The sequence below is a fragment of the Rhinichthys klamathensis genome, unplaced genomic scaffold (genome assembly GCF_029890125.1).
Source record: "Rhinichthys klamathensis goyatoka isolate OS25496 unplaced genomic scaffold, OSU_Roscu_1.1 h1tg000687l_1, whole genome shotgun sequence".
In the NCBI taxonomy this organism is placed as follows: domain Eukaryota; kingdom Metazoa; phylum Chordata; class Actinopteri; order Cypriniformes; family Leuciscidae; genus Rhinichthys; species Rhinichthys klamathensis.
Window position 1 is genome coordinate 1,296,427 of NW_026607115.1, and position 20,406 is coordinate 1,316,832.

A 20,406-nucleotide genomic window follows, 5' to 3' on the forward strand; every position below is an offset into this window, starting at 1 on the left:
TCCCATGACAATAGAAAGGAAGTCCTTGACGCAAAGCTCTGATGCAGCCAGTGTTTGCTTGTGATAAGGTGAAATTTGACTAAACCAATCAATCAATTGTTTAATCAGTCACTTGCAGAGGGAAGAAATGTAACAAATATTAACAGAGATTCACATTTCCCCCACCAGAGGTCCCAGGTATCAGGCAATTGTCCATCTGTTTCCATAGTTACAGGCACACAGTGGTGGCATCAGCATGCATTGCCATGAGATTGCACCCAAGTGGCAATAGCTGAATGGATTTGAAGGTGCTGGAAAAACTATATAACACATGCCTGACAGTGGTCAGTGGTATCCAGATGGGTGAATGCCCTGTGCAGCATACAAATCGGGGTCTTATACACACCTGGAATGCAAACTGCAGTACATCCAGATGGGATGTGACCAAGAGTTGGAACAATATAAATAAAGCCTTTTATAGGTCCACATGATGGGCGAGAGCAACTGGTTTGTAACCCTGCTGTAGCACTAGAATATTGAAGAATGTCTTGCAGAGCTCTGACACCTTTATCAGAGATTCTAAAATGTACCACATCTGGCTTTCTGGCTGCACTTGTCTGCTGAAGTTTGGGGAAAGGAGCAGTGTAGAGGACAGAGGTGATGTGCTAGTTCAGGTGGCGCCTACAAGTGAAATGAAAAGGCAGTGAGCAGGTAGATGAGAGAAGGGGCACAGACCTCCCGACTCCTGGGCTAGCTCATCGTGAACTTCATTTCCCATAACTCATTGCCTGGATTCATTATGTCATTATGTTGTGATTACATTCAGCTGTGTCTCATTGTTTTGTTAAACTCTGCCTATATAAGCCCTGTATTTTCATTAATTCTTTGCAAATAATGTTTTATTATTATTAATATTATTTAGTTATTATATTGATATTTTTTTTGTTTTTGTTTGTAGCGGATAATGTAGGCTATTCTAATCCACACTCCATTTCAGAAGGTGGCGGTAATGCACACTAAAAAGTTGTTTGCCAACCGCCATTAAATGTCGGGCCTGAACTTCCTGTTTGCTCAGATATGACCATGGAGGTCACTTATGAACTCTCAATCTGTCCCGTCATGACCACTGAGGTCAATCTGGAAAGCCCCGCCCGCCCTGTTTTGGCCAAGGAGGCCATTACTGAACTCTCCCCCTGTTTTGACACGGCCCTAGAATCCAACCCTATCCTCTCTATGCTTTTTCTTCCAGTTCCGCCTGATCAGCTGTCGAGCTCCTCAGCAACGCCTGGGTGGTCTTCAGTCACAGCAGGGGGGGGGGGGGGGGGGGGGGCAGAACTCGTTGCCTGGACTCATTACTGGACTGATTACGTTCCGCTGTGTCTCATTATCTTGTGAGACATATATATATATATATATATATATATATATATATATACATATATATGTATATATATATATATATATATATATATATATATATAAGCCTATATAAGCCCTGTATTTTCATGTCTTGAGCCCCTGCCCCTTTAATCGTTAAATCAAAAGTGCCCTTTTCCCCGAGGATGCAGATGAGACTATCAGGACTAACGATTAACTGAACAAGGCACAGGTGCACAGCTCAATTGGTAATCATAGAGACAAACTAGGGAGTAATGAGTAACCAAGGAAACTAAAACGAGTGGGAAAACAGGAACTGAACACAAGGAAACAATACAAAATAAACTGAAAGTCGATATAAACAGAACTTAAACCTGACAGTAACATTAATTTAATTAATTATAGTATAATTATTATAATTAATATAATTAATATAATTATATTAAGAGGTACTATGTTCCTTTACTCACGTGAACAAATCAGGTGTTTTCCGTGTCTCAGATTGGCTCGTTCGTAGTTTATGCTGCAAGAGCTGTGAGTTTGGGTCACTTAACGCCAGTTTGAAAATGCCCAACCATATTCCCAATTTATATTGTGAATAATTTATAAATCTGTCAACTAAAGAGAAGCTTTTATGTCTTCCTGCTGTTTTTCACCAAAATAAAATGTTTTAACATTTGAATGCAAAGCAGTGTTAATTTCGTTGAAAAACAGTCATATTTTTCAGCAACAAGAATGTTCTACTGACGAAAATGAGACGATAACTAAATAAAAAACAGTTTGTGATGACAAAAACTATAACAAACAAAATTTAATGACCTTTTCGTCAACTAAGAAGTATGACACGAAAATGTTAGGGAGGGACGATTACATTTATTGTAGACTTATTCAACTAAAACTAGACTAAAACTAAAACAATTCAGATGACTTAACTTTTTTTAGTCCAGAGACTATGACTAAAACTAAATAACAATTTGTTGTCAAAATGAACACTTATGCAAAGACATTTTAGTATTGCAATTATTATTATTAAAGGGTTAGTTCACCCAAAAATGTGAAATTGAATGAAAAATTCTGTCAGTAATTACTCACCCTCATGTTGTTCCAACCCCGTAAGACTTTCGTTCATCTTCGGAAAACAAATTAAGATATTTTTTATTAAATCTGAAAGCTGGATCACTCCTCCATAGGCTTACATAAGGAAATGAATAGTTGAATAAAGTCGTTATTTTTGTTTGTTTTTTTGCGCACAAAAAGTATTCTCGTCGTTTGACAAACTTAAGATTGAGCCACTGTAGTCACTCGGACTATTTTGACGATGTCTTTAATAACTTTTGGGCCGGCAAGTTTCGATCCCTTAAGAAGCCTATGGAGGAGTGATCTAGCTCTCAGATTTAATAAAAAATATCTTAATTTGTGTTCCGAAGATGAACGAAAGTCTTACGGGGTTGGAACAACATGAGGGAGAGTAATTACTGACAGAATTTTCATTTTTGGGTGAACTGACCCTTTAAATACTCTTTTTTTCATTGATTTATTTTTATAATTTAAGAATAATAATAATTGCTGCTACTACTTCTACTAATAATAATAATTATGTAGTTTTCATATTTATATTAAATGAGTTCCATGAAAAACAGTGTCAAATGTGGCCTAAGACAATATGATAGTTTTATTTTTTATTTGTATTTTATTGTGCAGATCTACATACAAAGCACAGTAAACCTGGAGCTCTTAAAAATCATAAATTGCAGTTGCAATCATAAGTTTTATCATATTTTTAGATTTATTTCCCCCCAGGTTGTAGGCCTATTAGTAGTAACTGCCTGTTTTTTAATAAAATAAATGGCCAGTTTAAACAAAAAAAGCCTGCTAAATTGATTTCATTTTTTCACCTACTTTACCCTACTGATTCAAAGCTACAGCCAGTATTGTGACTCTTGACCTGGTAACAAATGCCCAGTAGTTCACATATCCTGACTACTGGCTTTTGTATAACTAAGAGTTGACATGTGTTAGCATGAGACAATTGTTTGACATGGCAACAGACAACAAAGGTGAGATAACGTCAATTTGGCAGCGTATGGGACAAATATTTAGAGAGTGATATCCATGCCAACTCTCAGATGAAGAAGAAAGTGGCGAGTTCTTTAGTTTGTGTCTAATGAAAAGGTTATTGGAGCCCTGGCCTAGCAAGTTTGTATTCAGTCCGTGTCATTTCATGAATATATAATGATCAATATCAATATCCTCACAACTGGTGGAGAATGCTGCCTAATGAAGCTCTGATGAGAGAACAAGTAATAGGTAAACTTTCACTTATTCATTATCACTGTATTCAAGGTCCTCTATCAAGATAATTTCAGGTGTGCAATGACCATGTACAATTATTTCAATTTATGTTTGTCACTAGCATTTCAATGACTAAGTGGAATGATAAGCAGTACTGTCCTCGGAAAGAAGATTATTTTTCACATCAAGTCACGTTTAAAAGTTAACAACCATCCTTAGTCAAGTCTGAAAAGCAAAATTAAAACAACTGATGCAGAACCTTCAATTCCCATTGTTTAGTCAGTTTTAAACACACAGGCATGTCAACACCATTAGCCTGTGTAAATCAAAACTGCTCTGTAATTATTACACTGGCCCAACTGGAGGGGCTGGTTGACAAGGGAAAGGAAAGTTGGGCGAGCTTCTTTGTATCCTGCCACATGCTCTCTGTCTCATGCTTTTTCATTTCTTCTGCATACACAATCATTTCTGCCTTGAGTGTCGCTCCCCTGCAGTGGTTCTTACTGTTTGAAACATGAAATCAAAACTGAACATTTTTATTTTCGTAAAAACAAATGTATGGTCTTATTGTCATTCATTGGTGCATGCTATTCGAAAGAAATATAAAGTAATAACTTACATTGTATTAATAAACAATATTTTGTAGTTTAAAATGGTGAAATTACACACATGACATGGCAATTTCATGTACACACACACTGTACATGATGAGCCTCTGACGAGCCACCACTGATTTATAGTATTATAGTAAGATTTGGTGACGTTTTATTTCCGTACTACCACAATAAGTGCATTAATCAACATACTTTTTCCTTTTTTTGCCATAGTCATGCTCTTCTGTTTAGGAGAAAATGAAACTTTTAGCACCATTCTCTGAACATTTCACTTTGAAACTGGCACAAAACATGCAAGAAGCAACTTAATACCATTTTGTAAAAAATTTGGGTTGCAAATGTTTACAAAGCTTATAACAAGTGATTTGGAAAAACATAAGTCAACACTGAGATACACTGAAATGCCACAGAGGCTGAACCTGACCTTCGGCTTCAATGTCCCAGTCAAAAAGCTTCCTCGAAAGTTGTTGCTGGAAGTGTTTCTGGAGAGATGTAAACCTCCATAACTGACTGCTGTTAACAATCCAATCAAATCCTGGTGTATAAAAATCAGTCGCCGCCTCATTCAGTACCTGTTTGACTCATAAAAATGTCACATTTCGGAAGTGAAATGGCTTGCAAATGCCTTTTCAAGTTGGCTTCAAGGTCCCAGCCAAATAGGAAACACCAGATCGCCTCACTCAGAAAGTATCTTTACTCCACCATCCTGCACTGGCTTAAGTATTTAAAGATGCTACTTTGCCGTTCTAGTGTTCCTTCTGTGGTCTCCCAGAAGGTTTTCAAAGAGCAGCCCGCAGGATAGATCACATCAATACCATATTCCCTGCGGAAGTATTTAATGTAAATGTTCTCCCGGGAGACACATACAGCCTCTTTGCCTCAGTGCATTCCCGGTGTGCGTGCCCGTGTACGTGATTGATCGCCCAGTCTTGGCACGTTTATGCGTTTTATTAGTACAAGCAGTGTCACGGCACAAGGACAGACAGGGAAACCCAGCATGCAGTGTTAACAAAGCAACATTACCCATAATCACATATGTCCAGAGAGCATCTCTTGGGATGTGCACACACACGTTCTAATGTGGACTAGACTGACATGTTCTGTAGTCTCTCCACAGACCCTCCTCTTCTCTCCCTTCCTGATTTATGCCAATAAACGAAGCATATCTCTCCTGCACCCTCCCTCTCTCCCTCTCTCTCTGCCTCCCTTTCTCTCTCCTCTCCTGTGTTTATGCTCTATACCTCCCTGCATCTCAGTCACACTCGCCGGATCTCACAAAAGGAAAGGAAATGCATGCAACCCCTGCGAGGTGGAGAATACCGGGGAAAGTTCCATCCAGCAGTCACTAAGAGCTCACGTGCACGGCAGGGATCCGCCAGAGATGTGAGAGGTCCGAGCTGCCGCCCATCCCCCTGTCTGCTCGAGAAGACACCGGGGCCAGCTGCAATGACCTGGGTGAATGGGAAAGAGCTCTCTGTGAACCTCCACCTGTGCAGCCGCCAGCAAGCACTCAAGCTGCCCAAATAGGAGGGCATGACTGGTCGGGCTGAAACCGGCTGCTGCATGCAAACGCTCCTTCAGACATAGGTAAGGTTCAAGCTGCCATCTAATTCAACAGATTTAAAGATCAATAAAATCCTCCGTAGGGGAGGAAGGGCTATGCGAGCTGACGTTCTTGGTTCTCGTTTGGTTCTCGTTCTCGGAGAAAGTGTATATAACACGTTGTGAGATTGGAATGTTTGAGCGAGAGCGTGGTTCGAACGAAGTTTGGAAATACAAAAGAGATGCGTGTAAGAGAGGCAAAACTCATGCCTTGGAGACGCTGGGAAAGATCCTCATTAAAATTCTGTATGTGTGTGGCAAAGCAGACAGTAAAATGAAAAAAAAGGAACTATGCCTCAAGCAATCATATCTACTTTATTCTCAACGGAACAGTGATGCGAGCCACAGTCGTCTTCTTGCATAATCGTAATTAAAACCAATGTAGCTCGTGAATGAAATCGGGATGTTAACAACAACATCATCTGGTGGCTTTGACAAGTGGACTCAACCTTTCACTTGAGCTTGCCTTGCATTTACAGAACTGGAATATTAAGTTAGCAAGCATTGACTGAGGAAATGCTTCATTTGCAATGGGCTGGGGTTCTGTGAAACCCTTGTGGTGGGGCTGTAGGGTCTCTCAGCTGCAGGTTTAGTGCCGGTGAAAGATGTACACATGTGCACATTGTACCTCAGTTCACAGTTTCAATGCAGGCAATCTTTGCTAATGAGCTAAATAACCATATTCAGTACACAAAATCAGCTGTGTTTACATTTGCATATTTTTTTTCTTGCATCATTATGAATAATAATGATGCTTGATTTTTAAAGATGAATTTCTGGCAATCTTTCAGGAAATCTTTGTCTGTAACTGGATGCGCTTCTGTATTTTAGTGTAGGGAAAATGTTGATGCCTGGCATAGATTAACGATGTGTTTAGTGAAGTGTGGGAAATTTATTTTGTGCACGTTGAGAATGGATAGGAAGGTATGACTAAGTGATTTCAGCCTTCTTTTCCCTTTACTTTAGCCAATTGATGTGGGATTTGATTGGGGACTTAACAGCTTTGAAAAGTGCACCATCATGTCCTCTATATTCAGTGACTGATTTGCTCTCAGGCTTGCTGTTCTGGTCCACGTTTACTCACATGTCAAATGCAATCTAATTTGAAATGATTAAACGTGTCATATGGTCTCCTGAGGACTACACAGTTATATGATCTTCAGTGTCTTGTTAACGCAATGGTTGGCCAACATCCCGAGTCGGACACAGCAGCTCATATGCATGTAAATGTGTACTCCAAGCCAGTGCAATCTGTCGCTTTTCAGTTATAGCACAACTCGATAAAAGTTTATGACAGTATGAGGAAGCACCATAGTGCATTTCCAAGATTAAACCTGCATAGAAATGTTGCATTTAGAGGTGATTGGGTCTGGTAGAGATTAGCTGTCCGCCATTGTTGAGGGCAACATACATCACACTGCTGAACAGTATGGCCATGTCACCGGCTTTAAGGGCACAGATAGGTGGAAAATGTACGATGGTACAATTATGGGATCCAATGATAATGGCATGGCATTTTTGGGGGTGAAATCTTTTTAAATTTGAAGATCAAGGTAAATTGTTCAATTTGTCTTTCAATATATCTTCTGTTGCTTCCGAAGGGCAGTACTAAATGTGGTATTAAAACAAAATAAGAAATATTTAACAACTTCATCCTGTTCATTCTGGCAATATCTGAAATCCTTGTCTTTGTAGGGACTTTTTTTGGTCCCTATGAGAAAAACAGCTTGTAAATCATACTAAGTTATGTTTTTTTGAAAATGTAAAAATGCAGAAAGTTTTCTGTGATGGATAGGTTTAGGGTTTCAATATACAGTTTTTACAGAATAAAAATCATTATGCTGGTGGAAACTCAACGTGTGTGCGTCAGGGATGGAAATTCACTTTTTTGTCCACCGGCCACTGTGGCTGGTGGATTTCAAAATCTACCAGCCACTCAATGTTTTTACCAGCCACTTTCTTGTTTTTAACCGACAATGTGTAACTGCATGTGAAAATTAATACTACAAGAATACTTAAGCAGTTCATTTAATCTCAAGTCTCAATGAAATACTGACATTTTCTCTTTCTCTCACCCTCGGCCTCATCCACCTAATCTGTCATTTATTTTTGTTTTGATGATAAATTGAGCCAGCCTCCAAAAGTAATTAACCTGTCCTGTGATTTTTTTTTCTCTCACACAACACTCTCCAGACACGGATTTATGAGCTATAGTATGTTGGTTGCCTTTACATTAGAATAATATTTAATATAATCTAGATATGAAATGGAATAAATAGCATTCAATACAAAATGAATATGTCTCATATATTGAAATCAAGTTTTATGTGATAAAATATTTGCTTTGTTGTGCATTAGAACCACATCAGGCCTTTAGTACAAAATAATTTATTGAAGCATCCAGATACTTCACCACGTGACAGCAGCTAGGCTCCTGATTGGTTAACGCGGCGCGAATTGACGCTAAAGTTCAGATTTTTCAACTCGGGCGGCAGACGCGGATTCGCGTCAAACGCGTGAATGCACAAAAGCACTCAATAAAATCATGCGCGCGGAACGCGTCAGACGCTCGAACTTGCCGCGCGAATGAGGCGTATTCGCATCTACCACGGCGCGCTCTACACCTCATTCGCGCCGCAGGAATTTTTTACGCGCGTAACGCGTCTTTGCATTGACTTAGGGCCCTTATATAGTCAACGCATCGGTACGCATACGCGTGCGCAAGGCTACACATCGCTACGCTTCGGCCGCCATTATGCGTCGATGCGTAGCCAAATGTGTCATCCTAGTTTTTGATACGCGACGCGCCGATGCACGAAATACTATGCGTTGTCGGTGGGGGCGACATTGCAAGTAATGTACATAAAAAGGTATATTATTATGTTTACAGAAGAAGAAGATCTGAATACAATGGCGGGCGAAGAGGAAAAGTTATGCGAGCTTGTTCGTATACATCCTTTGTTGCCGCCGATGTAAAATCAGCAATATGCACTCCTCTTCAGTTGCCATTTTGATCTGAATATTACGTGACCCGACTCTAGACTCTACTACCCCCTGCTGCGCTATCGGTGTATTGCATTTCACGCATCGCCGGTGACGCTTGTGTACTATGAAAAGGAGTGCGTAGCTCGCGTCGCTCGCGTTGCTTGCTCGCGTTGCTCGCGTTGACTATGTAACGGCCCTTAACAATGAAATCACTCGCGCCAGACGCTCTATTCTCGTCTGGTGTGAACGCACCATGATGTTTTCTCTGCAGACCTCTACGCCTGCGATGTAACGCCACATTTTGTTTGAAGGTGTGCCTCCTCTAAAAGTGTCCGCCGTCCGGGTGAAACAGTATGCTATTTTTATTTACCCGCCACGGTGGCCGGTAGGTGAAGCGAGTTTACCCGCCACAACACAAAATCACCCGCATTTGGCTGGTGGCGGGTGCTAATTTCCATCCCTGGTGTGCGTGTGTGTGTGTTGCAACCTGGTTTAACATCTAATAATAGTAATTCAAAATAATTTAGTAAATTAATAAAAGTTTTTGTTTAGTTTAATAAGCCTATATTTTCATGTTGTGAAACCTCGATTAATTCACTTTCACTAACCGATATTTGTGTATTTTTTGTTTTGTTTTACATTTTTCCCCTTTTCTGCATTCCTCTCAAGTTTTCCAGGCAGTGTGTTTCCTATTGCTATGTAAATATGTTTTAATTCATCATATTCATCATAATTATCTCTTCATTAGTAGCCCAGAAATATACTGCACTAACTTTCACCAGCAGGGGATCTTATTGTCTTGCGAACGTAATGCTTCACTGCGCACGCTGATTAACTATTTACAAACTCAGGATCAAGTCCTGATTTAACAGAGGAAGTTCAGTTTGAGTTTAGTGGTACCTCTTAACCCTGGTGGCATTTGTCTGGTTTTGTCAGCTTGAATCTTATAAGGCCTCAGATCACTTGTCAGGGTTTATGTTGCATTAATGATTGTACATTAGTCCTTACTCAAGTTTCAAGATGACAGGATGACTGTAAGTCTTTGCATTTGACTCCTTCAGAAGAAGGGTCCCGCTGGCTTGGCAGTCTGGACACGTTCTGAGTCTTTATTGGGTTCTGCATGACACAAGGGAGGTCAGAGGCTGGGTTAAAATTAGAAACATGACTCAAGCTTTTCAGCTGTAGGTGTTGAAGAAGTCAAAGGACAGATTAAAATAGCAATGGGTATGCTCTAGACAAACAGGCCTTTGGTGACTATTAGGCATGTCTTTGAATGTAGAATTGAATTATCAAATTTGACTTTGGTGAAAATGTTTTATTTGACTTTTTCAGTCCCATTAAAACTACTTTAATTATTGAAATTTATTTGATTTTGATAAAAAGATCATTTAGATGGTATCATATGAATTACCAGTGTTGTAATCGAGACCAGCTAATTAGAAGTCTGAGTCGAGACCAAGTCAAGAGCGAGACTTATTATAAGTATACTTATTATAAGTCTCGCTCTTGACTTTGTTTCGACTCCTGCCACATCCTGTGTTTTTGCCCAGCAAGCAATTTTGCGATTAAAAGATGTCTAATAGCTGTCAGTCCAAACACAGCCCTGACGTCTAGGCTAAAACAAGGCAAAATTTGGGCTGTTAGTGAAAATTTAATAGACGTCTAAAGATATACCAAGAATAGACACACAGGCTACACATAGAACATGTCAAAGAAATGAAACCAAACACCTTGTAATCACTGCTGACTTTGCTTACATGATGGAATATCATACATCTTGCAAGTTATTTTGGCAAAAATGACATGTAACCAAATTCAAGGTTATTTTGGCTAGAAGTGGGTTACTCATAGCCAGACTATATGGGGTCTATAGTTAACCTAGAAGGTGAAATGACGGCTATTGCTTGCTGGGTGGTTTTGTGTCAGTGTCACACAAATCTTCGCAGTGCACACACAGTGTGCTCCGATCCAGAGACACAATAACACAGAGTGGACAATATGCGCGAGTCTGCACAAACCATAAAACGAATCCAAAGTCCACGAATCCGAGTCAAGCCGGGTCCACATAGCCTGGTTAAAACCAGACCATTCTCAGTTGTAACTGAGTTATGGTCTGGCAAAGCGTCATAGACAAATCATTTCCAGAGGGACGTCGCGGATAGACCTAAAACCAATCAGAGCGATGAAGGAGATGACGTATGCAGAGCGGCGGAGAATCTCCGAGTGTTGTTCTTTGCTCGGTTTTTAACAAAAAGGAAACGTTCAAATCGCTTAAAACAGACGCGATAGCTGATTCGAACGAGTGATGTTCGACGGCGGCATCCATCTTTGCAATGTAGGCTACAAAATCACGTTCAAAATCCCAGCGCTGTCGTCATCGTGTAAAGCCCGCCCCAACGTTTCTGATTGGTGCCGCGATTTCGACGGATTGGAAATGGGCTTGAATGAGCTCTTTGCCAGACTAACTTTCAGAGCAAATCTAAATTTGCCGGAAGTTGTCTGGGTTTTCCCAGGCTAGGGTCCACATGCTCCCCAGTGAAAATGTGTTCTTGGACTCAGACTTGAAAAGGACTTGTGACTGAGTCAGGTCTCGAGTACTAGCTCGACACTTTAAAGTACATACAAAATATTTTAATACTGTTTAAAAAGCTTAAATCTGGAAAGTGTGATCCACCTTAAAAAAGGTAAAAGGTAACATTTTAGAAAAGAAAAATCGAACTTTCTTGACAGAGTATAGCATGCATAACTAAACAGAATGGTACAGGCATATCAATAGGTTGGTGTGTCATATAATGTTGATTGCAGACTGAAGTTAATGCAAATGCAGTAGACGCAGCTGAGAGCTGCAGTGCAGTGACACACAGAGAGCTGTTACACAAAGCACACCCACTCCAGTGAACACTCACCAATTACACTCGATGGCATTTGAGATTAGCAATAAAAATTGTTATGTGTTTTTTCAGCATTTGTGACACTAACTCGCCATTAGACCTCATGCCATCACTGCTAATAAGACTTAAAACGAACCCATGCGTTATATTTCGCACAAAGAAAATGAAGCCTATTTTTAGGACCATTAAGTATCCCTTATATTTTAAATGACAGTTAAAGTTATATTATGTAACTTTTTTTTGTTCAAAAGAACAATTTATATAATGAGCGAGTACATCATGAATCCAGATTTTAAACTGTGTTTTTGTCTTATCCCGAAAGTGAAAAATGAAAGTGACACGTGAAAGGCCGAAAATGGTAATAACCGTACTTGTCTTCTGCATTTAAAGTCAAGTCAAGTCAAGTCCTAGCATAAACATAACACATTATACATTTCTATAATTCAATGTTAGGCTGCATAGATTAGGTCAGCCGGAACCGGGAACACTTCCCATAAATCCTGATGTACTCGTTACATCATAAGAAGAATGGCATCTACGCTAATGTTAGTCTCTCTGTTTATCCCGAGGTTTACCGCAGTCCGCCGGATCCAGGCCGTATCCAGATCTGATGAAGGACCTGCGCCTGGACACGACGATAGCGCAGTCCAGAAGTGTCAACTAGTCTCTCCCCTGTGAAGGCCTCCTTCCCCTTAGCTCTGTACAGATAAAACGTTGTTAAAATGGTTCTGGTTCATATGGCTACTCGGAAGCAATAAATAATTCTGTATTATACATTTTTAAGGGCTACTCGGAAGCAATAAATAATTCTGTATTATACATTTTTAAGGCCAGACAAGTAATTTGTTTAGGTCAATTTGTAAAGAAAGATTACACGCCTGCGTACATATATATTCAAACGCACATACCTATAGACTAAACACGTAATACGCATGTGCACGCCATTAGCGTTTTCACAGGTTTGCATTTAAAGAGATAAAATATATATATCAAAAAATATATTTTTCTTCAAGGCTTGCACCTTTTAACCTATTTCAAGGTTTGCGTTCTCGAGCCACCAGGCAGTGTTGTTGTGCGAATGAGAGGGCCGGAGCGCGTTAAGGATTTTCTGTTAGAACGGGGTCATTGTAAGCGGCCCATAAGTTAATAACTAATGATCTTTGCAACAGAAGTGAATTGATCAAAACTAACTTTAGCTGGACAATAACTTTATTCTAGAGCTGCTGTAAAGCCCAAACAATCTCTGTTACTTTGATTTCCTATTATCACTGTAAAGCTGCTTTGAAACAGTCCATATAAATGAAGGTGACTTGACTTGACCTCAGTCATTTCCTACCGGTATTGAGAATCAAACCCGCAACCTTCGGTGAAGCCAAAACGTTTCGATCGCCCCCAGGTGGCTGGATGCGGCATATGTCATAAACCCCGCCCTCTCCATGTAATCTAATTGGATGTGAGACAAACTAAACAATCAAATTACACTTCAAATACTTTTTTTTTTTTTGTCATTTTAGATCAAATAAAAAAATAAAATAATTCTGTGGTGAGAACAAGCTTCCATAGCAGGGCAGGGAATTATCCAAAGCTGCTGGTTTTGGTTGGTTCATTATGTATGTGCCAATCATCTACAAACTCAATTAATGGCAAAGCAAAGCCTCTGGCTACCACCACATCACAGTCCCACATGCAAGGTCTCAACTACCTTCTTTTTTTTTTTTTTTTTTTGAGTGATCTCCATTTAGTTCCTATGGAAACCTTTTGTAACTCAAAGCACGATAGCTGAAAACAAAGATACTGTGCATAGATGGAGAGAAAGAGAGGGAACTGTGGATGAGAGTCCACCTACTCAGAGCTGGAACAGAACAGCTCTTACTGTGGTCAAAGAGCAGCCACTCACAGCACTGCCACATCAACACTCACAAACTCTTACTGCTAAAAATACAGCACTGGAATATCTACAACTGGACGAGCTTATTCACACGCTAGATTAAAGACAACACCAAACTTGATTGTATTTACAGGTTGTTGTTTTTTTTGTTGTTGTTTTTTTTACAAATGTCCATTGTCTCACTGTGCATGAATCATCGGTTACTCTAATGAAAATAATGTTTATAAACATAATTTTAGGATCAACAACCCTACACTATTTTCTGCTGAATATACCGTCAAACCAAAATGTATTCAGATACCTTCAACATTGTCACAATTTATTCACTACAGTTTAGAAAATGGTAATAAAATATGACAAGACCTCACAGTTCCATCACAGTTCCATCAAATCAGTTGAGATTTCACTGGTTTTGTCCGTCCTTCTGTTAGACTGTCTCACAGATGAAATAGGTTGAATATCTGTCAGCTGTTACATTTAACTACACAATTAGATAATACCAATTTAGGTTGGTTGGTACATTGTTTGTTGAATAACCAAGATGGAACACATATTAAATTAACCCTACTAGGTGCAAAAAAAAATCCTTGGGTGAGAAACAAACAAAGTCAATGTAACAAAGGATATTTTTGGAACATTGCTCAAAGAGGACAGTAGTATTGGACTCGGGAGCTATAGATGCATAACCAGTGATGTAAGGAAGTATGTTTTTACTGATAAGACAGAGCAAACAGTGATTTTCATTCCCCTGCACTTCACATTTTGGATGCATCTCCTATTTAACACATCTGATTTATATCAAACACTTATTGGTAGAGACTTCAAGAGCTGAAGACATCCAAAATGTGCAGTGTGGTGTTACACCATTATGAAATAAAATGTTTTTCGCCAAAACATGTTGGCCACAATTATTGGCACCCCTAGAACTTTTTTTACGAGTTTTTTACGAGTCCATTAATATTTACCTTTTTTTGCACACCAGGGTGAACATGAAATTCTCTAGCTTGTTTCACAGGAGTTTAAATAAGAGGAAACACAAAGACCAAATTCCCTTAATCATCCATCACAACGAATGAAACCAAATAATATAGTTCTGATGTGCATCAAAAAACTGTTGAGCATTGAAAATCCCCATTTTGACCATCAGGGCAATAATTAAAAAGTTACAATCAACTAAAGATGTTAGGAGTCTGACAGGAAGAGGACGCGTGTCTATATTGTCTTAATGCACGGCGAGGAGGAGAGTTTGAGTGGCCAAAGACTCTCCGAGGGATCACAGATGGAGAATTGCAGAGATGTCTTGAGGTCAGAAGCCTACCAAAAAAAAAAAAAAAAATCAAACAACCCCTACATCCCCACATGTTGACTGGGAGGGTTTCAAGAAAAATCCTCCTCGCTCATCCAAAAACAAACTCCAGCAAATTCAGTTGTCAGACACGGCTGGAACTTCAAACGGCACAGGGTTCTGTGGTCAGAAGATGAAACTAACAAAAGAGCTTATTGGCAGCAAACACGCTAGATGGGTTTGGTGCACACAGGGATAAAAAGTACCCCATGTGTACAATTTAATAACCCGTTGGATCTTTAATCTGGACATCTTGTTCAGATACATGGCATCGTGGATTCTATCATATATCAACAGATAAAAAATCAAAACCTTGACGGCTTCTGCTAGAAATCTTATTTTGGGCCGTGGTTGGATTTTCCATCAGGACAATGATCCAAAACAAACTCAAAATAAACACAAAAATGTGTCACTGAGCACAAAATGAAGCTTCTGCCATGATCGTCCCAGTCCCTGACCTGATGAGTGGAGTGAACTGAGGAGAAGCACCAACATGGATCTGGGAATCTGCAGGATCTGGAGAGATTCTGTATGGAGGAATGGTCTCTGATCTCTGGTCAGTTGTTCTCCAAACTCATCCGGCATTATAGGAGAAAACTCTGTTGTCTTGAAAGAGAAAGAGCTGTTCTCTTACGAGAGGTTCTCTCGAATTGCGTAAGCTAGCTTACGCTACGGGAAAGATTAATCTTTTCTGAGAAATTGAAGCCAAAAAATTATCCTATAATTTTGTATCCATTGTCAACGCAGTTCAGCTGCAGCAGACCATGAGCGGGCTAGCTAGCAGCTCATTGGTTCGCTCACAGAGAACTGCTTAAGCCTATGAGGAGACGCGAATGAACTCTCGGCCAATGAGAGTCTGACATGCTCTCATTACGTCAGAGCCCGCCGAAACGGGCGTGGTCAGAGAGTATATTACTGGCGTCCTAGGCTGTAAACTCTGATTTTCATCTCTTCAGCGAGGCTACACGCATCTGCTGATCCTGAGAGAAGCCGCCGTCGTCGAAAAGGCAACTCTAGCGAGCATCTGGGAGACTGAGGAAGCCGGCCGTCTTCGCCACCTTCAGCCGTCCTGCAAGCTATCGCCATCCGACGGATGTGTATCCTTTTTACAAAAAGCTTCCTGTACATTTTGTATCTAGAAGAGCCGAGTGTCTTTTTAAAGATGTCTCGTAAATCTTCCTGCGGTTCTTGCCGCGCTCCCCTCGAGAATGGAGACCGCCACGTCATCTGCGCTCTCTGCCTCGGATTGGAGCACGCCGAGCTCGCCCTCGCCGATGGCGGCTGCGATCTCTGCGAAGACATGCCATTGTCGACCCTGCGGGCTCGACTTCAGGCCATTAAAGTTGCTTCCGCGCCGCCTCTGACTTCGCCGCGGAAGAAGAAACGCCGCTCTCAGAGGCCGCCGGAACCCCAGCCAGAAGCGTTCATCCCGCCGGAGCCTGTCGCCTCCCGCTCTCCTTCTCCGCCGCTTCCGGACATACAGTTGCCGCCGAGTGGCCGCTCTGTCGCCTCCGATGACGCCGCGGACATCAAGGAAACATGTTCGCTTCTCGCCTCAGACAGTGAGGAATGGTCCGGTTCTCACGCCTCCTCGGCCCGAGAATCCTCAGGGACCCGCGCTGGAATCGAGGAGGAATTAGTGCGCCTCCTCTCACAGGCCGTCGAACGCCTCGGGCTCGATTGGTCCCCTCCCCCCGAGCAGACCATCAACCGTTTGGACGGCAGCTACTTCCGCCAGCGCTCGACTCCCGCCACTAAACGGGCTGCGCCCTTCCTGCCTGAACTGCACGCGGAACTCACGAAGTCCTGGAACGCCCTGCTCTCTGCTAGAACTCGTTCCGACTCTTCCACCCCGCTTCACGTTGTGGACGGAGCTGCAGAGAAGGGTTATCTCTCCATTCCCCCTGTAGAGGACCTGGTCGCCGCACATCTATGCCCGCCCTCCGCGAAATGGCGCTCATCACCTGTGCTCCCCTCTAAAGCCTGCAGAGCGACTTCAAGCTTTCACGCCCGCGCTTACTCAGCCGCCGGCCAAGCAGCCTCTGCACTTCACTCCATGTCCGTCCTTCAGATACTACAGGGTGACATACTTCGTGAATGGGACGAGAGCGGAAAAAATCCCCCTTTAGTCACGGATTTGAGGAGCGCCACGGACATTGCCCTCCGTGCTACAAAATCTGCTGCTCAAGCCCTGGGGAAATGCATGGCCGCCATTTGTGTGTCTGAGAGACATTTGTGGCTCACACTCGCCGACATGGGAGATTCTGAGCGCGCCGCTTTTCTCAACGCCCCGCTCTCTCCATCCGGCCTCTTCGGATCTGCTGTCAAGGGTATCGTCGACCAATTTTCTGAAGTGCAGAAAGCCTCCCAGGCCATGAATCTCTTTCTGCCTTGTCGCGCTAGCTCCTCTGCAGGCCGCTCACGTGACCTGCCTCCTGCACGAGCCCCACCCCAGCGCCCAGCTCAGCACAGTCAGACTTCTCAGCGACGCCAGGGCGGCCGCCCTCGTTCTCGCTCTGACAGCCGCCACAGACCGCCGCCTCCTCGGGGGCCTCGGCCTAGGATCGCGCTGAAACCCGATCACTCGAAGTCTGCCTAGCACAGCTGAGAAAAAGACGGCGCTCTCCCGCCGCGGCCGGACCGCCGTCAAAGTTTCGCCCTCTGTTAGTGGGAACCAGAAAGTAGCCTCACGCGGCTACTACAGCAGTGTACTCCGCCATTACCAAGCCGGTCTCCCTTCCCGCTTGCATGAGCACAAACGCCGTTTCCACGGTGACCCAGAGAAATCTCATAAAGAGCATAAAAGCCTCCTGTGTAGAAAATGTACCCACAACACTGTGTTCACTCATACACAAAAGCACTTCAGTTCCCGTGTCTCACACAGAGTCCACTCTCATAAAGCGGTTTCAACCCGCTCGAGTTTCAGAGTGCATAAGCGCCCACGAGCACGTATGCGCGTCCCACCTCTGCTCACTCTGTTACACGGCCCATAAACTCCTCTCCGAGTGTAAGTCCCGCTGTTATAAACACTATGAGCGCGCTCACGCAGCCCGCTATGTGCAGCGACGGGGACCATGTAGCCATTCACCCTCTAGCGTTACGCTTCAAAGCGTGGGAAGCTATTCCGGGAATTTCCCAGTGGGTGCTAAACACAATAAGGCTAGGCTATCGCTTACAGTTTCTCCGCCGCCCTCCACGTTATCGAGCGCGGCTAGAAACTATTGTGAACCCAGAAGCAGTGACGCTGCTCCGTTCAGAGATAGCAAAGCTATTGTGCAAAAGGGCTATAGAGAGAGTTCCTCTGTCTATGAGCGAGTCGGGGTTTTACGGCCTTTATTTTCTGGTTCCCAAGAAAGACGGCGGCCTCAGAGCAATCTTAGACCTCAGATTTCTGAACAAAGTTCTCATGAAGAGACCGTTCAAAATGCTCACTATCAGAAAACTCCTTGCGCATGTGCGCCAAGGGGACTGGTTCATTTCACTAGATCTGAAAGATGCTTACTTTCAGATTCAGATAAATCCCCTTCACAGGCCATTCTTACGTTTCGCCTTCGAGGGCCAGGTTTATCAATACACCGTCCTCCCGTTCGGCCTATCCCTAGCACCCCGTACGTTCACGAAGTGCATGGATGCGGATCTCGCCCCCCTGCGGAGTCAGGGGCTGCGAATACTGAACTATTTGGACGACTGGCTGATTTTGGCACAATCACAGAGAGAGCTACTGTGTCATCGTACAGTTCTCCTCGACCATCTGAAAGCTTTGGGCCTCTCTGTCAACTGGACAAAGAGCGCACTACAACCCAGTCAGACTATCTCCTTCTTGGGTATAGAGCTAGACTCGGTCACGATGACGGCTCGTCTGTCAACACAGCGCGCGCCGTGTTCAGCGTCTCGCCGCATCTTTTCAGATGAACAGACTCACACCTCTGAAAACTTTTCAGAAGGCGTTGGGTTACATGGCCTCAGCCTCCGCGGTGCTCCGGCTGGGGTTAATGCGCATGCGCCCGCTTCAGCTCTGGTTGAAGAGCCGTGTGTCTCACCGTGCGTGGACCACGGGCCGCCAGCTGATAAAAGTAACGCAGTCCTGTATTACAGCTCTGCAGCCATGGACTGTGGCAGAATGGTTTCAGCGGGGCGTTTCCATGGGGACCCTTTCTCGCCGAAAAGTCATCTCGACAGACGCATCCAACACGGGTTGGGGTGCGGTCTGCGAGGGCTCACCGGCCTTCGGCCCCTGGTCAGCTCAGGAGAGCCTCCTCCATATAAACTGTTTGGAGATGCTGGCGGTCGAGAACGCGCTCACGCGCTTTCTTCCGCGCATTCACGGTCACCACGTGCTGATCCGTTCGGACAATATAGCCGTGGTCTCCTATCTAAACCGTCAGGGCGGAGTCAGATCCAGGAATCTCTTCCGGCTGACAGAACGCATCTTAGTTTGGTCTCAGTGTCACCTGCTCTCGCTCAGAGGGACGCATGTGCCGGGCCATCTGAACGACGGTCCAGACAGTCTGTCCAGGAACCCCATTCCCCCTGGGGAATGCTCCCTGCACACTCATACAGTCCAAAAGCTGTGGCGAATATTCGGCAGAGCAGAGGTGGACCTCTTCGCCTCAGAAGAGAACACCCACTGCCCAATATTTTTCTCAAAGAGCGAGGACGCGCTAGCCCAGACCTGGCCCAGCCGCCCGCTTTATGCATTCCCTCCTGTTTCTCTGCTACCACAGGTGCTTCAGAGAATCAGGGAATCAGGGAAACACGCCACTCGGTGCTCCTCATAGCCCCGCGTTGGGAGGGTCAGACTTGGTTTCCGGAGCTCACTCAGCTGTCACAGACAGCCCCGTGGCCCATTCCAGTCAGAGCAGATCTGCTCTCTCAAGCTTGCGGCACGATCTGGCATCCCCACCCAGAGCGCTGGGCGCTACATGCGTGGGTAATCAACAACCACCCGTTGCTTTGCCAGAGGGAGTGTTAAACACGATCATGCAGGCTAGAGCGGCTTCTACTAGAAGGCTCTATGCGACTAAATGGTCTGTGTTCTCTAAATGGTGCACCGACAGAAACTTGGACCCACGGTCATGCGAGGTTCCTTCCTTGCTAGTTTTTCTCCAAGAGATGTTGGACAAGGGCAGGTCCCCGTCCACTCTCAAGGTGTATGTGGCAGCCGTCGCAGCGTTCGTTGAACCCCGGCGCGGCCAGTCACTGGGCAAAGATGGCTTGGTCATCCGCTTCCTCAGGGGAGCTAGAAGGATGAACCCCCCACGCCCCCCTTCGGTGCCGATTTGGGACCTTTCCATAGTTCTCGAAGCTATGAAAGCCCCCCCATTCGAACCGCTAAACACCGTGGACCTCAAATACCTTTTGCTCAAAACAGTTTTTCTGCTCGCGCTCGCGTCAGTAAAACGTGTGGGAGACGTTCACGCGCTGTCCATTAGC

The 20,406-nt window shown here is 43.5% G+C and overlaps 1 protein-coding gene across 2 annotated transcripts in view; it reads left to right on the plus strand.

Moving 5' to 3' along the window:
* The first annotated feature begins 5,809 nt into the window (after window positions 1-5,809).
* The window catches only part of frmpd3 (FERM and PDZ domain containing 3), a 202,317-nt gene continuing 187,720 nt past the window's right edge, over window positions 5,810-20,406 (plus strand). For both annotated transcript variants that reach the window (XM_056241966.1, XM_056241970.1), the window contains exon 1: window positions 5,810-5,849. The gene's annotated coding sequence lies outside the window, so the exon portion shown is untranslated. The remainder of the gene's footprint in view (window positions 5,850-20,406) is intronic.